Source organism: Dendropsophus ebraccatus, chromosome 10 (assembly GCF_027789765.1).
Source record: "Dendropsophus ebraccatus isolate aDenEbr1 chromosome 10, aDenEbr1.pat, whole genome shotgun sequence".
NCBI lineage: Eukaryota > Metazoa > Chordata > Amphibia > Anura > Hylidae > Dendropsophus > Dendropsophus ebraccatus.
In genome coordinates, this window is record NC_091463.1 from 9,375,920 (window position 1) to 9,394,532 (window position 18,613).

Sequence of the window (18,613 nt, forward strand, 5' to 3'; positions counted from 1 at the left end):
CAGTGTGGTGTGACTGGTATATACTGGTATATAATCCCCCATGTGGCTCCTCAGTATACACCAGTATAATACAGTGAGGTGTGACTGGTATATACTGGTATATAATCCCCCATGTGGCTCCTCAGTATACACCAGTATAATACAGTGTGGTGTGACTGGTATATACTGGTATATAATCCCCCATGTGGCTCCTCAGTATACACCAGTATAATACAGTGAGGTGTGACTGGTATATACTGGTATATAATCCCCCATGTGGCTCCTCAGTATACACCAGTATAATACAGTGAGGTGTGACTGGTATATACTGGTATATAATCCCCCATGTGGCTCCTCAGTATACACCAGTATAATACAGTGAGGTGTGACTGGTATATACTGGTATATAATCCCCCATGTGGCCCTCAGTATACACCAGTATAATACAGTGAGGTGTGAGGCTGCTGGTATACTGAGGAGCCCACATGAGGGGATGATGCTGCAGGAGGTATATAGCTATATACATTGGTGTGAGAGGTTGGTAATCAGAGCTGTGTATACAGTATATACCAGTCAGGGCCGTCTTAACAGCATTATGGGCCCCTGGGCAGAGGTGCGAATTACCCCCCCCCCCCCCCCCCCCTAGCGGCCGCTGCCCCTCTTATCTGGTAAGGTACAGTGGTACCTTGGTTTAAGAGTAAATTGGTTTAAGAGATCACAGTTTTTCAAAACTGTGACTTGGTTTAAGAGCATTGTTTTGGTTTAAGAGCTCCCTGTATTGGGTGGGAGGGCGGGTGGAGGAGGGACATGGTCTGAATAGCAGGGTCTACAGCTCTGTACTCTGACCCAGGAAGTCTCCCTCACCTGCCAAATCATAGCAGATCCACTTCAGGCTGGGGCTTACATCAGGGGACAGGACTGTGGGGGGGGGGGGTAATCTCTCCATAGCTGTAACCCCTCTCTCCCCGTACAGGAGCGCTGCATGTATGTGCCCACATCTGTCCTGCTCATCCCATCATGCTCCCTGCAGTCTCTATCAGCCCTTGTGTTTCCCATTCGCTCCATTACTGTACAGTAACTTATAATATCACAATATGTTTGTTTCATCTGTTTTACATGTTATTCAGAATAATAAATCATTATTTTTTGGGTGTGGAACCAATTGTCTGCATTTCTATAATTTCTTATGGGAAAATTTGCTTTGGTTTAAGAGTGATTTGGATTACAAGCACGGTCCTGGAACGAATTATGCTCGTAATCCAAGGCACCACTGTATATTGCCTATAATAGTGATTGTCATATATGTTGCACACATACAGTATATCACTATTACAGGCAATATACCTTACCACCTATTTATCTACCATATAGATACAGGTATAAGGGTGGAGCAGTAGGTAGGTGGTTATATAGCCTATAATAGTGATATATGTGTACAAATATATATATGGGGGGTACAGGTATATGTGGGGTATACAGGTGGTGGGTAAAAGCCTAATTAATATATATTGGTGCCCCTCTCTATATATGAGACATTTGCTGTCCCTCTGCATATACGCCATGTTGTCTCCCTGTATACTGTATAATACAGGGAGTCTGTGTATACTGTATTATACAGTATACAGGGAAACAACACAGCTTATATATATAGAGAAGGGCAAAACAACATGTCTTATATATACAGAGGGGCAACAACATGATTATTATATATGAGAACCATGTTGTCTCCCTGTATGTATACTGTATAATACAATATACAGGGAAACAACATGTCTCATATATAGAGAAGGGCAAAACAACATGGTTCTCATATATAATAGTCATGTTGTTGCCCCTCTGTATATATGAGACATGTTGTTTTGCCCTTCTCTATATATAAGCCATGTTGTTTCCCTGTATATTGTATTATACAGTATACATACAGGGAGACAACAATGGAGTGATAGGTGAAGGATAAGTATATAATACACTGCTGTATACACTGAATGGAGATATATATATACACTCAGGAGGAGGATAAGTATATAATACACTGCTGTATACACTGAATGGAGATATATATATACACTCAGGAGGAGGATAAGTATATAATACATTGCTGTATACACTGAATGGAGATATATATATACACACTCAGGAGGAGGATAAGTATATAATACACTGCTGTATACACTGAATGGAGATATATATATACACTCAGGAGGAGGATAAGTATATAATACATTGCTGTATACACTGAATGGAGATATATATATACACACTCAGGAGGAGGATAAGTATATAATACACTGCTGTATACACTGAATGGAGATATATATACACACTCAGGAGGAGGATAAGTATATAATACACTGCTGTATACAATGAATGGAGATATATATACACACTCAGGAGGAGGATAAGTATATAATACACTGCTGTATACAATGAATGGAGATATATATACACACTCAGGAGGAGGATAAGTATATAATACATTGCTGTATACAATGAATGGAGATATATATACACACTCAGGAGGAGGATAAGTATATAATACACTGCTATATACACTGAATGGAGATATATATACACACTCAGGAGGAGGATAAGTATATAATACATTGCTGTATACACTGAATGGAGATATATATACACACACTCAGAGGAGTTACACCCCCGATCCCTCCCCCTCCCTGTTTACCAGTTCACCCACGGCCCTGTCTGCATCCCTGCAGAGAGCACTCCCATGATTAACCCCTTCCCTGCCAGCTAGCCTCCCCCCTCTGGTATCAGCACATACTCACTCAGGCTTTGTGCTTCAGGCCTCCAGCTTCTCCTTCCTCTCAGGGCTCTGCTGGTGACGTCACTCTCCTGCTCCGCAGGGGAATGCAGGGGGTGAGAGAGACCTCTAGTGGCCGGAAGCAGAATGCAGCTTCCGGCCACAAGAGCGAGCTGTGCACAGCCCCTATGTACCAGCGCTGATCAGGAGCACTCCCAGTTACAGGGCCAGGGAATATGACACAGGGCAGGGGCCCCCTAGGACGCATGGGCCCCCGGGCAGCCGCCTACCATGCCCAATGGTTAAGACGGCCCTGATACCAGTCACAGCTCTGATTCTCCTGGCCTCTCACACCAATGTATATAGCTTTTCCCCTCATGTGGGCTCCTCACCATTACCTGGCTCCCTGCAGCACACGGCCATCTTCATCCTTCAGGCTCTTCTGGGGCAGGAGTGGTGTCCCTGCCCGGCCCTGTAGCTGGGAGGAGAGAGCGGCCTCTAGTGGCTGGAGGCAGAATATACAGACTCCAGCGTATACTGACAGCTTTACCTTATTTACTTATGGTTTGCTTTGGGGGCCCTTACGGGGACGGGGCATGACGTCATGGGGACTGTTGGCAACTATGGGTATGTAGCCCTGAAATCCCACAGAGGGTTGTGACAGAATATGGACAGTTTAACCCCTTCAGGACAGAGCCCTTTGATGCACCAAAGTCCGGGTCAGATTAGTGCAATGTTCCTCCTCGCCTTCTAAGAGCCAGAGCGCTTTTATTTTTCCACCTACAGGGCTGGATGGGGTCATTTTTTGCTAAATGATCTCTAGTTTTTATTAATATCGTATTGGTGTAACAGAAAAATTGTGATCGCTTTTTATTAATTTGTTTCTGATATATAATTTATTAAAATCAGCAATGCTGGTGTGTTTTTTTTTTTTTTCCGTTTAGGCCGTTCATCGCGCGGGAACAATAATGTTATATTTTAATAGATCGGACAATTCCGCAAGCTAATATGTTTATTTATTAATATTTTTATTTTTATAATGGGCAAGGGGGTATTTTAAACTTTTATTGGGAGGGGGTTTATAAGGGGTTTTTAATACTTTTAAAAACTCTTTTTTTATTACACTTTTTTTTCTCCACTTTTTATCACTGTCAAACATGCAATCAATAGACTGCAAGTACTGGTCTATGCTATGCCATAGCATAGCATAGATCAGTGTTATCGGTGATCTATGTATAGAGCCTGCCTGAGAGCAGACTCTATACATGGATCGCCGATCCAACAGGACGGAGGTAAGTTACTTACCCCTGCCTGTCGGCACAAGCGATCGGGACCCCCGCAGTCCCAATTACTCAGTGACAGATACCTGTTCTGTCACTGAGTAGCTTAAACGCTTCGATCGCTATAGATTGCAGCGTTTAAGGGGTTAACGAGACGCAGCTGCGGGATCGCAGCTGCCTCTCATTACCTCCGGCCCCAGACACAATGATGTGTGCGGGACCGCTCTCACTGCAGCAGTCTCGCACACATCAGTAACCCCATCAGTGCAGGAACGTACATATACCTTCCTACTGAACGGGGTATGTGCATTAGGAATGTATATATACATGTTACTGACGGGAAGGGGTTAAAGGGGTAGTTCACCCCCCCCCCCCCCAAAAAAAAAATATAAAAAAATAAAATAAACGGGTACCAGAGATTTGTAATTTACTTTTATTAAAAAATCTTCCAGTACTTATCAGCTGCTTTATGTCCTGCAGGAATTGGTGTATTCTTCCCAGTCTGACACAGTGCTCTCTGCTGCCACCTCTGTCCATGTCAGGAACTGTCCAGAGCAGGAGAAAATCCCCATAGAAAACCTCTCCTGCTCTGGACAGTTTCATGAACAGAGGTGGCAGCAGAGAGCACTGTGTCAGACTAGCAAGAATACATCAGTTCCTGCAGGACATACAGCAGCTGATAAGTACTGGAAGACTGGAGATTTTTCTAATAGAAGCAAATTACACTGGAGCTTTCTAGCACCAGTTGATTTGAAAAATTCCGTCACCCAGGTGATACCAATAAAGGAGTCTTTATGGAAACCCTTAAAGTAAAGGCCGTTCAGGTAGGCGAAGTGACAGGCCCTGAACCACAAGCCGCCCTTGTACAGACTCCCGCAGTTGGCGGACGCGTGGGCGTCATTGTCATCGTCATACGTGGAGAACTTCATGTTGTTGTGCTGAAGCAAAGAGTCTCCTGGAGAAACAGAAAGCGCAATCTATATTATAAAAATGAAAGTCTGTCTGTCTGTCTGTCTGTCTGTCCTCTATAGACTTCCAAACGCCTGAACCGTTTGACCCCAAATTTGGCACACAGATACATTGGATGCCCGGGAAGGTTATTGCGAAGGTCCCGTCCCCGCCAGATGTACAGGAGGGGAGGGGGAGGGGAAAGAGAGGCGCCCCATAGAGATGAATGGGAAAATCTCCTCACTGCAAACACAGGTGATATAATTAGCTGCAGCAGACACGGCAGTTGGAGCCTTAGCAACCAATAGGATTACTGCTTTCATTTTCACAGGGAGCAATGGTTGCTAGGGAAGCTGCCTCACAACATCCACAGTAATAACTGGTAGACCCCCTACTCCATCTATACAGTACAGGTATACAGGACCCCCTACTCCATCTATACAGTACATGTACACAGGACCCCCTACTCCATCTATACAGTACATGTATATACAGGACCCCCTACTCCATTTATACAGTACATGTATATACAGGACCCCCTACTCCATCTATACAGTACATGTATATACAGGACCCCCTACTCCATCTATACAGTACATGTATATACAGGACCCCCTACTCCATCTATACAGTACATGTATATACAGGACCCCCTACTCCATCTATACAGTACATGTATATACAGGACCCCCTACTCCATCTATACAGTACATGTATATACAGGACCCCCTACTCCATCTATACAGTACATGTATATACAGGACCCCCTACTCCATCTATACAGTACATGTATATACAGGACCCCCTACTCCATCTATACAGTACATGTATATACAGGACCCCCTACTCCATCTATACAGTACATGTATATACAGGACCCCCTACTCCATCTATACAGTACATGTATATACAGGACCCCCTACTCCATCTATACAGTACATGTATATACAGGACCCCCTACTCCATCTATACAGTACATGTATATACAGGACCCCCTACTCCATCTATACAGTACATGTATATACAGGACCCCCTACTCCATCTATACAGTACATGTATATACAGGACCCCCTACTCCATCTATACAGTACATGTATATACAGGACCCCCTACTCCATCTATACAGTACATGTATATACAGGACCCCCTACTCCATCTATACAGTACATGTATATACAGGACCCCCTACTCAATCTATACAGTACATGTATATACAGGGCCCCCTACTCCATCTATACAGTACATGTATATACAGGACCCCCTACTCCATCTATACAGTACATGTATATACAGGACCCCCTACTCCATCTATACAGTACATGTATATACAGGAGCCCCTACTCCATCTATACAGTACATGTATATACAGGGCACAACAGGTATACAGGGCCCCCTACTCCATCTATACAGTACATGTATATACAGGACCCCTTACTCCATCTATACAGTACATGTATATACAGGGCACTACAGGTATACCAAACTGTGACTGGGTAACACTGCCACACCAGACCTGACCAATACCGCCATACAGTGCTGGATAACACTGTCATATCAGACCTGACCAATACCACCATACTGTGACTGGATAACACCGCCATACCAGACCTGACCAATACCGCCATACTGTGCTGGATAACACTGTCATACCAGACCTGACCAATACCACCATACTGTGACTGGATAACACCGCCATACCAGACCTAACCAATACTGCCATACTGTGCTGGATAACACTGCCATACCAGACCTGACCAATACCACCATACTGTGCTGGATAACACGGTCATACCAGACCTGACCAATACCACCATACTGTGACTGGATAACACCGCCATACCAGACCTAACCAATACTGCCATACTGTGCTGGATAACACTGCCATACCAGACCTGACCAATACCACCATACTGTGCTGGATAACACGGTCATACCAGACCTGACCAATACCGCCATACTGTGACTGGATAGCACTGCCATACCAGACCTGACCAATACCGCCAAACTGTGACTGGGTAACACCGCCACACCAGACCTGACCAATACCGCCATACTGTGACTGGATAACACCATCATATCATACCTGACCAATACCGCCATACTGTGACTGGATAACACCGCTATACCAGACCTGACCAATACCGCCATACTGTGACTGGATAACACCATCATATCATACCTGACCAATACCGCCATACTGTGACTGGATAACACCGCTATACCAGACCTGACCAATACCGCCATACAGTGCTGGATAACACTGTCATACCAGACCTGACCAATACCGCCATACTGTGACTGGATAACACCGCTATACCAGACCTGACCAATACCACCATACTGTGACTGGATAACACCGCCATACCAGACCTGACCAATACCGCCATACTGTGCTGGATAACACCCCCATACCAGACCTGACCAATACCGCCATACTGTGCTGGATAACACTGCCATACCAGACCTGACCAATACCGCCATACTGTGACTGGATAACACTGTCATACCAGACCTGACCAATACCGCCATACTGTGCTGGATAACACTGCCATACCAGACCTGACCAATACCGCCATACTGTGCTGGATAACACTGTCATACCAGACCTGACCAATACCACCATACTGTGCTGGATAACACGGTCATACCAGACCTGACCAATACCGCCATACTGTGACTGGATAGCACTGCCATACCAGACCTGACCAATAATGCCAAACTGTGACTGGGTAACACCGCCACACCAGACCTGACCAATACCGCCATACTGTGACTGGATAACACCATCATATCAGACCTGACCAATACCGCCATACTGTGACTGGATAACACCGCTATACCAGACCTCACCAATACCACCATACTGTGACTGGGTAACACTGTCATAACACACTTGACCAATACCACCATACTGTGACTGGATAACACTGCCATACCAGACCTGACCAATACCGCCATACTATGACTGGATAACACCTCCATACCAGACCTGACCAATACTGCCATACTGTGACTGGATAACACTGCCATACCACACCTGACCAATACCGCCATACTGTGACTGGATAACACCACTATACCAGACCTGACCAATACCAACACACTGTGACTGAATAACACTGCCATACGGGTAAATACGACCCTGCAGGTATACAGGACACTACAGGTATACAGGACCCCAAAACTATACACTACAGGTGCACGGGACCTCCACCAACTATATACTACAGGTATATAGGACCCCAAACTATACACTACAGGTATACAGGACCTACACCAACTCTATAATACAGATATACAGCACCTTCAACAACTCTATACTACAGGTATACAGGACCCCAAAGCTATATACTACAGGTATACAGGAACTCCACCAACTATATACTTACTACAGGTATATAGGACCCCAAACTATACACTACAGGTATACAGGACCTCCACCAACTCTATACTATTGTTACACAGGACCCTCAAACTATGCACTACAGGTATACTGGACCCCCGAACTATATACTACAGGTATACAAAACCTCCACCAATTATACACTACAGGTATCCAGGACCCTCAAACTATAAACTACAGGTATACAAGACCTCCACCAACTATACATTACAGGTATACAGGACCCCCGAACTATACCAGTACAGGTATACAGGACCTTCACCAACTGTACACTGCAGGTATACAGGACCTCCCTCAACTATACACTACAGGTATACAGCCCCCCCCCAACTACACACTACAGGTATACAGGACCCCCCCCCCCCCAACTATACACTTTAGGTATACAGCCCCCCCAACTATGCACTACAGATATGGGAGACCCCTAAAAACTATACATTGTGGGTATACAGAACCCCTTCAACTATGCACTACAGGTATACACTAATTCCACTGATTAACTCAGATGAAACAATACCTTTAGCTTGGCCTCTTGGGCACCTTAGAACAAATCTAATTAAAACACTGACACTTTATACCCGGGCAGCGCCGGGTACATTTTCTAGTATAATATAAATCCCCCCAATATACCGCACATCCAGGAATACCACTGGTCCCAGTTACAGTTTCCTGTGTGAGTACCTACAGTTACAGTTTACTGTGTGAGTACTTACAGTTACAGTTTACTGTGTGAGTACTTACAGTTATAGTTTCCTGTGTGAGTACTTACAGTTAGTTTCCTGTGTGAGTACTTAGTTACAGTTTCCTGTGTGAGTACTTAGTTATAGTTTCCTGTGTGAGTACTTACAGTTAGTTTCCTGTGTGAGTACTTAGTTACAGTTTCCTGTGTGAGTACTTACAGTTATAGTTTCCTGTGTGAGTACATACAGTTAGTTTCCTGTGTGAGTACTTAGTTACAGTTTCCTGTGAGTACGTACAGTTAGTTTCCTTTGTGAGTACTTAGTTACAGTTTCCTGTGTGAGTACTTACAGTAACAGTTTCCTGTGTGAGTACTTACAGTTATAGTTTCCTGTGTGAGTACTTACAGTTACAGTTTCCTGAGTGAGTACTTAGTTACAGTTTCCTGTGTGAGTACTTACAGTTACAGTTTCCTGAGTGAGTGCTTAGTTACAGTTTCCTGTGTGAGTACTCAGTTACAGTTTCCTGTGTGAGTACTTACAGGTATAGTTTCCTGTGTGAGTACTTAGTTACAGTTTCCTTTGTGAGTACTTACAGTTACAGTTTTCTGTGTGAGTACTTAGTTACAGTTTCCTGTGTGAGTACTTACAGTTATAGTTTCCTGTGTGAGTACTTACAGTTAGTTTCCTGTGTGAGTACTTAGTTACAGTTTCCTGTGTGAGTACTTAGTTACAGTTTCCTGTGTGAGTATGTACAGTTAGTTTCCTTTGTGAGTACTTACAGTTACAGTTTCCTGTGTGAGTACTTACAGTAACAGTTTCCTGTGTGAGTACTTACAGTTATAGTTTCCTGTGTGAGTACTTACAGTTTCCTGAGTGAGCACTTAGTTACAGTTTCCTGTGTGAGTACTTACAGTTAGTTTCCTGAGTGAGTACTTAGTTACAGTTTCCTGTGTAAGTACTTACAGTTACAGTTTCCTGAGTGAGTACTTAGTTACAGTTTCCTGTGTGAGTACTTACAGTTACAGTTTCCTGAGTGAGTACTTAGTTACAGTTTCCTGTGTGAGTACTCAGTTACAGTTTCCTGTGTGAGTATTTAGTTACAGTTTCCTTTGTGAGTACTTACAGTTACAGTTTCCTGTGTGAGTACTTACAGGTATAGTTTCCTGTGTGAGTACTTAGTTACAGTTTCCTTTGTGAGTACTTACAGTTACAGTTTCCTGTGTGAGTACTTACAGGTATAGTTTCCTGTGTGAGTAAGTACAGTTACAGTTTCCTGTGTGAGTACTTACAGTAACAGTTTCCTGTGTGAGTACTTACAGTTACAGTTTTCTGTGTGAGTACTTAGTTAGTTTCCTGTGTGAGTACTTACAGTTATAGTTTCCTGTGTGAGTACTTAGTTACAGTTTCCTGTGTGAGTACGTACAGTTAGTTTCCTGAGTGAGTACTTAGTTACAGTTTCCTGTGTGAGTACTTACAGTAACAGTTTCCTGTGTGAGTACTTACAGTTATAGTTTCCTGTGTGAGTACTTAGTTACAGTTTCCTGTGTGAGTACGTACAGTTAGTTTCCTGAGTGAGTACTTAGTTACAGTTTCCTGTGTGAGTACTTAATTACAGTTTCCTGTGTGAGTACGTACAGTTACAGTTTCCTGAGTGAGTACTTAGTTCCAGTTTCCTGTGTGAGTACTTACAGTTACAGTTTCCTGTGTGAGTACTTACAGTAAGTTTCCTGTGTGAGTACTTACAGTTATAGTTTATGCAAAAGAGGAGCCTGTGGAGCCTCATTGAAGAGTCTCAAAACACAGGACTAGCCAGATATCCCTCCGGGAAGGACCCAGCCAAGTGGTGGCTCCTGTAAGGAAACCACCAAAACCACCATATTGAGTGGCCCTATAAGTCAATGTAATGACAAGGGATAAACCAAGGTTAGGTATCCATCCACACACAGCTGTTTCAGGGTGTTGCCCCTCATCAGTGTGGAGCAGGATTCATGTTTCCCAGGGGGCAATGCATCTAGGACTTCACTGCATTGAGCGCTTTCACTAGCAGCCGGCAGTGTTGTCGTTTGGCTGGTCTCCCTGAGTTCAGCAACCTGTTTCTCTTATGGCTCTACTAGGCATTGCTCCCACCTAGCCAGAATCCTGCTCCACACTGATGAGGGGCAACACCCCGAAACAGCTGTATGTGAATGGTTACCTGGCCTTGGTTTATCCCTTGTCATTACATTGACTTATAGGGCCACTTAATATGGTGGTTTTGGTGGTTTCCTTACAGGAGCCGCCCCTTGGCCGGGTCCTTCCCGGAGGGATATCTGGCTAGTCCTGTGTTTTGAGACTCTTCAATGAGGCTCCACCGGCTCACTAACCTGTGGCTCTCCAGGCAGAAGAACTGTGGGACAGTGGCACAGTACATTAGAGAGGACAGTGGCACAATACAGTAGAGAGGACAGTGGCACAGTACATTAGAGAGGACAGTGGCACAATACAGTAGAGAGGACAGTGGCACAGTACATTAGAGAGGACAGTGGTAGAGTACATTAGAGAGGACAGTGGCACAGTACATTAGAGAGGACAGTGGCACAGTACATTAGAGGACAGTGGCACAGTACATTAGAGAGGACAGTGGTACAGTACATTAGGGGGTACAGTGGTAGAGTACATTAGAGAGGACAGTGGCACAGTACATTAGAGAGGACAGTGGTAGAGTACATTAGAGAGGACAGTGGCACAGTACATTAGAGGACAGTGGTACAGTACATTAGAGAGGACAGTGGTACAGTACATTAGAGGACAGTGGTACAGTACATTAGAGAGGACAGTGGTACAGTACAGTAGAAAGTAAAGTCACACAGTTCAGTGTTGTCCAGTTCACCATGTTTAGTGCTCTCCCCTCTCTGGTCCCCCATGTCCCCTTTGTTCACTTCTCACTGGCTCCAGGGGTCTTCTCCTATCTACTGCTGTAATGTCCAAGTACAGGTGTAGCGCTATGTCTGTTATACCAGTGGGGCAAAGTGCCTAAGCCAAAGTATCCTCCTGGTATCTGCTCGGCCTTCTCTGGAAATCTTGAGGGGTTAGCTTCTCCCAGTAGTTCAAGCATGGGTAGTCGCGCTACCGAACCTGACACTCAGTGGACTTGTTTGGTAAAAAGTGGTTGTTCACTTATCTTAAGTGTGAATACGAAGATTTCTTCTTGTGCAACCCTAAGTCACTATTCATGTTATCTTGGTACTCCACTACTTAGGCAAGGTCCCCAAGACAGCCCCTGAGCCTAACCCAAGTGAAGCTACACTTCTTCTATCGGTCACTACCTCAAGCACAACTCACACCTGTGTCTGCACTTGTTTCTATATTAACCTTTATTGCACTAAAGATCTTCCTTGTTCAGCTGTTCCTTGCTCAAGTGCTGGACCTGCACCCACACATTATGCTCCCCTTTACAAAGACCAGTGCCAGTGAGAACGGGGGTGGGTAATGCCACACCTGGCCACCATGACAAGTGATAACACCAGAGCCCACCTGCTGTATACCACACGTATGCACCCCGGGCCATGGCACTGCTGAGGCCAGTGATTGACTAAGCCTATTGGTCCTTTCACACGGAGCGATAATTCGCCCAATCGATCGTTTAACGATTTTGAAGTAACAATGTGTTTTCTATAACGATCAGCGTTTAGACAGAACGATAGATCGTTTAAAAAGATCAGTATTGCGATCGTTTTAAGATCGCTTAAGCCCATCTCACACATAGGGTAAATTTGAGAACTTGTTGAAAGATCAAAATGAATGATTTCTCGCTCGTTGTTTGATCGTTTGCAGCGTTTACACGAGCCGATTATCGCTCAAGTGCGATTGTTATCGCGAAAATTTGAACGATAATGGTTCCGTGTAAAAGCACCATATCTCAGTATTACACCCCCAGCAGTAACTTGTACTTGTCCTTCTCACATAGAGTACTGAAGGAGGAGTATTTGGCGTGATACTTAACGGCGTCAAAATCCTGGAGGTCAACGCATAGCTCCCAGTTACCTGTGAGGAGACAGAGGTCATAGTGACAGCCATATCTTTATGTCTGTTACCTGCTGATCTGAGCACTGGGTGTATACAGAAGAGGCGGATGTATCACAGTCTGATAGGAGCAGGGCCTACAGCAGCACAGAATATTTCAGAACACAGTTTGCTGATCTGGTGGGAGGAGACACTATCCCGTCCATTTATATTAGTAGGGGTCATTCAGCTTGTGGATGTTTTCATTCCCCAGCCAGAATTCCTGATGGCTTCCGAATCCTTCTGTGTAAGATTTCCAGTCACGGTTGAAATCTACGGATCCATCCCAACGTCTCTGGAACACCTGCACATGGGAACAGAGAGGACAATACCAGTCACTTATGATGGCCCCTTGCTCCTGCAGAGTTTTGCAGTCTTGGGCACCTATATACTGTACACACAGTGAGAGGAAGGTGACTGGTGCCATCTGGTGGCTATTCTGCAGAATGCAGGCTCTTGGAGGCCATCACAGTGGCCCCTTTGTCGGGCTGGTATATGTTAGTATATCATTTTATGTGGCATGGAGTAACATGGCAAATCTTGCAGCATGTGGTAAAGTGACAATAGATTCCTCTGGTATTCAGGAATGTTATAACCAGCGATTCTTCCCCTCATGAGGCCACTTACCTTGGTACCTGGAGTCTTTGCAGTACCCGCCACCTACAGGATACATGAGAGAATTATCACCATTATAGGATCACGTATCCAGGGAGTGGATTAAAGGTTCCATGGGCCCCAGGCTGTTCAGAGATTGTGAGCCACCTGTCACCCAACTAACCACGTCTGCTAATCTTATACCCTTGCTGAGGGGGCTGTATAACATCAGATCATTTACCTTGGGCGATGGCGGCCAGGCTCAGGGTCATCCACATGTCTACCCTCTCACTGTGTGGCAGTCTATACAACCTCTTTATATACCACGCAACCTCTGCACTGTGAGCAAACCCAGAATCAGGGATGAATGGAGCCGCAGACGGACAGTAAACTTTGTGCAGTAAATACATGAAGCAATCCATCGGTTCAGCAAGGTTCCTGGTAAAAATTCTTTGCAATCCATTAACCCCTTCCTGTTCTTGCCAATCCCATTTTTCCCTTGGAGGAAGTGTGGTGTCCCACCACGGGTGTTGCTATTGGTTACACCCTTCGCAAAAGCCTGTACTTATTGTGTGTGTAAGTGGTGATGTAGTAGTGATAAAGTTTCGCCACAAGATGTCACTATTGTAGGTATATGTACTTCGTTGCTGCACAGCTGAAGTATGGAAAGGGTTATTGTTTGTTTATGTGTCACATGGATCTGTGAACCAATGGGAGTATCTTCTGTCCTATCATCTTCTTCTTTACTTCTTCTGTATGCACTCTTCACCCATTCACAGCACACTTTACAGTAGCTGTAGATAGGAAATCACGTGGGTAGAGGAAGTGTAGTGGTCTTTTATGTCTGGACTTTGTAGAGGAAGGACGCAAGCTAGAACACTCTCTACAGAGGTCTTTTGGGCCCTGGCCCTTTGCCAGGTCCCCAGTCTCAAGAGTCAGTCTTATTCAGCTAACAGTTTCTCCCTCAGTAACTCTACAAAACACTATGCAGTGTCAAGCCCTTCACATGAGAGGACAAGTCAGAGATTAACCCAACCCACGCCGTGGACTAGGAGACTCCACAACAGCAGAAAGCTTGGAACTGATCCGGATAGAGCAAAGTTGCTAAGAGCTTATGAACTCTATCTCGCAGCTTGGGTGGCAGCAGGAAACCCTCAGCATTCCGCTCATCCCAGGTAACAAGGTCTGGGTCTCGTGTCACCCTCTAAGACGGGTCCCCCGAAACTGATAGGGCAAGAGGTGGTTCATTCTGACAAGAGTCGATGCACGGGCACAAGTATTCTCTTTCAAGTATTCTTCTATTTCTACCTCATCCTCCAACATCTCCGCAGAGCACAGTACTACTTGGGGTGGGACTCTCACAACATCCTCTTCTCTGCTCTTATGATCCTTTATATCTCTTAACATGCAACTCACTCAGCACAGCTGTGCTACTTGCTTTACTGTTATTACAGATCTGGTTCTCAAACTATCAAGTGTCATATGAAGCCTAAAGTACTCTGTCAATGCAAAGCTGTATGTTCTACTGCACACAACTATTTTCAGAGTAAACAAGAGTTTATTTATTGTAAAGAGACTCTGTGATTCTTCGTCCTGCACTAACACAGCACACACCATATGCTTGGGACATTTCCCCTTTCTGTGGGTGGTAGTTTCAGTAGTCCGGGTGTGTCACTACACCACTCCGGACCACCGTGATAACAACCCAAGGGACCCCGTAGCAGCCCGGCAGGTCACTGACCACAGGGGAACAAGGTGTAACCGGCCCTTTAAAATAAAAGCAGGTGTGCCCCCATACCTGTGTGCCCAACCGGCACTGGCATCATGACATAACATCTCAGGGTCCGGTTACATCTCGGCCAACCACCATACCGCTGGCCTCACACTTCACCACCTAGCAAGTGACTAGCAGAGCCTCTGCTATAATACCGCGAGGGCTCATCACAGGAGCTCCGTAAGGACTTGTTTTCCTGCAGTCATGGCCGGGTATGTCCACCTACAGCCCCTGAGCCCCTCTGTACCTGCTCTATACCTGCTGAGCCCCTCTGTACCTGTTCTATACCCGCTGATCCCCTCTGTACCTGTTCTATACCCGCTGATCCCCTCTGTACCTGTTCTATACCCGCTGAGCCCCTCTGTACCTGCTCTATACCCGCTGATCCCCTCTATACCTGCTCTATACCTGATGATCCCCTCTGTACCTGATGAGCCCCTCTGTACCTGATGAGCCCCTCTGTACCTGCTCTATACCCGCTGAGCCCCTCTGTACCTGCTCTATACCTGCTGAGCCCCTCTGTACCTGCTCTATACCCGCTGATCCCCTCTATACCTGCTCTATACCTGATGATCCCCTCTGTACCCGCTGAGCCCCTCTGTCCCTGCTCTATACCCGCTGAGCCCCTCTGTCCCTGCTCTATACCCGCTGAGCCCCTCTGTCCCTGCTCTATACCCGCTGAGCCCCTCTGTCCCTGCTCTATACCCGCTGAGCCCCTCTGTCCCTGCTCTATACCCGCTGAGCCCCTCTGTCCCTGCTCTATACCCGCTGAGCCCCTCTGTACCTGCTCTATACCCGCTGAGCCCCTCTGTACCTGCTCTATACCCGCTGAGCCCCTCTGTACCTGCTCTATACCCGCTGAGCCCCTCTGTACCTGCTCTATACCCGCTGAGCCCCTCTGTACCTGCTCTATATCCGCTGAGCCCCTCTGTACCTGCTCTATACCCGCTGAGCCCCTCTGTACCTGCTCTACACCCGCTGAGCCCCTCTGTACCTGCTCTACACCCGCTGAGCCCCTCTGTACCTGCTCTACACCCGCTGAGCCCCTCTGTACCTGCTCTACACCCGCTGAGCCCCTCTGTACCTGCTCTACACCCGCTGAGCCCCTCTGTACCTGCTCTACACCCGCTGAGCCCCTCTGTACCTGCTCTACACCCGCTGAGCCCCTCTGTACCTGCTCTATAACTGCTGAGCCTCTCTGCTGTCTGAGGAGAGCCTATCCTTTCCCCATGTGAGGCCATCCTAGCCTCCCAGCTTCCTGAGGCAAACCTTCTCATTCACCCTTCTCTGTCCTGTAGAATGGGAGAATGATATGCTGATATACCTACAGCTAACAACTATTGTTCCCGATTGTCTTGAGGTAACCAATTGTTTTCTGTATGATGGCACCGCCTATCAGACACGTTCTAATACTATACCCTGACCAAACTGGGAGGTATAAATCTATTGGAATTGATGGAAGAGAACTAGTTAGTATACCCCTTTTCCCCCGGTGGTTAAGAATGAATTTTTATTGAATCTTTTAAAATTACGTATACACCCGTGTGAAATGTGCAAATCACTACGCTGAATAGTATAGTCCCGATTATACGCTACAGTATTTCTTCATACTGCAGTGCGAACCCAGTAGACTATTGTGACATTGGGATCAGTCTGAGGCATGGTTTTTAATTGTAATATGGGCATGGATCACTGTATGAAGCCACTAAGAAGGGAGCTAGTGAGCATTAAAAGTTATGACAGCAGCGCACACTATAAAGATCAGGCAGGAACTGTCCAAAGCAGCAGCAAATCCCAATAGAAAACCTCTGGACAGTTCCTGACATGGACAGAGGTGGCAGCAGAGAGCACTGTGTCAGACGGGAGAGAATTCATCACTTCCTGCGGGACATACAGCAGTTGATAAGTACTAGAAGATGGGAGATTTTTACAAATCTGTATAACTTTTTGGGACCAGTAAATCAATCACTAAGGTACCCCTTTAAGGAAGCATACAAAAAAAACCTCCAACACCGGCAGAAAATCAATAGATAAAAAGGACTAAAAAAGAAAAATCTGGCAGATGTAACATGAATTTTTAACTACTTGAACTTTAGAATTTGACCCGAGGTCGGTAAACTTGCCGTGCACTGCCCACACGTCCATTGGCTGTGAAGCGTCAGCCTTTCCTTTGATCATACAAAGTAATCTCGCCCCACACACCCGCTTCCCTCCTCTTTACACCTGAGCTATAGATCTATCCTTTTCCATTGTATATCTGCAGATCACTGTTTGGACTTTTATATCAGCAATGCTTCTTACTTATGTTTTATAGTATCGGTTTACAATCAATGCTTTTAACTACATCCATCCTATGTTTTGCACTGTTATCATACCTTGGACCTGATGAAGGGAGTAGTAATATTCCTGAAATGCGTTGGCTGCATGATTCATAATATATATGTGCTGACGCACCCCCGTGGTAGTGTGGAGGTACGGCGGGTCACTTGCTAAGTGGTAGAGTGTGAGGCCAGCGGTATGGTGGTTGGCCGAGATGTAACCGGACCCTGAGATGTTATGTCGTGACGCCAGTGCCGGTTGGGCACACAGGTATGGTGGCACACCTGCTTTTATTTTAAAGGGCCGGTTACACCTTGCAACACACTTGATAGTACAGGATCCAGAGCTGAGATAAGAGTATAGCGAGTGGTACAGTCATGCCGACTGGGTTGCATGTTGTGAGATACAAAGAATCAGAGGAGCAGTGAGGAGGATGTCGTGAGAGTCCCGACCCAAGTAGTACTGTGCTCTGCCGAGATGTTGTAGGATGAGGTAGAAATAGAAGAATACTTGAGAATACCTGTGCCCGTGCTCGTCGGAATGAACCACCTATTGTCGGAATGACCCACCAGTGTCGGGTGACCCGTCCTAGAGGGTGAAACAAGGCCCAGACCTTGTTACCTGGGGTGAGCAGACTGCTGAGGGTTTCCTGCCGACACCAACGCTGCGAGATAGAGTTCCAAGGCTTCTAGCAACTTTTCTCTATCCTAGCTTTCTGCAGATACTGTCCTGCACTGTGACTCTCCTAGTCCACGGCGTGGGTTGAGTTACTCTCTGACTTGTCCTCTCTTGTGAAGAACTTAACTCTGCATAGTGTTGTGTAGAGTTACTTAA

At 45.7% G+C, this 18,613-nt stretch overlaps 1 long non-coding RNA gene across 1 annotated transcript; it reads right to left on the minus strand.

Moving 5' to 3' along the window:
• Positions 1-13,125: 13,125 nt before the first annotated feature.
• Positions 13,126-14,011, minus strand: LOC138766137 (uncharacterized). The gene is made up of 3 exons (XR_011358681.1): positions 13,928-14,011; positions 13,720-13,752; positions 13,126-13,396 (listed from the first exon to the last, which is right to left on the minus strand). It is a non-coding gene; the product is annotated as an uncharacterized lncRNA (long non-coding RNA).
• Positions 14,012-18,613: the final 4,602 nt, after the last annotated feature.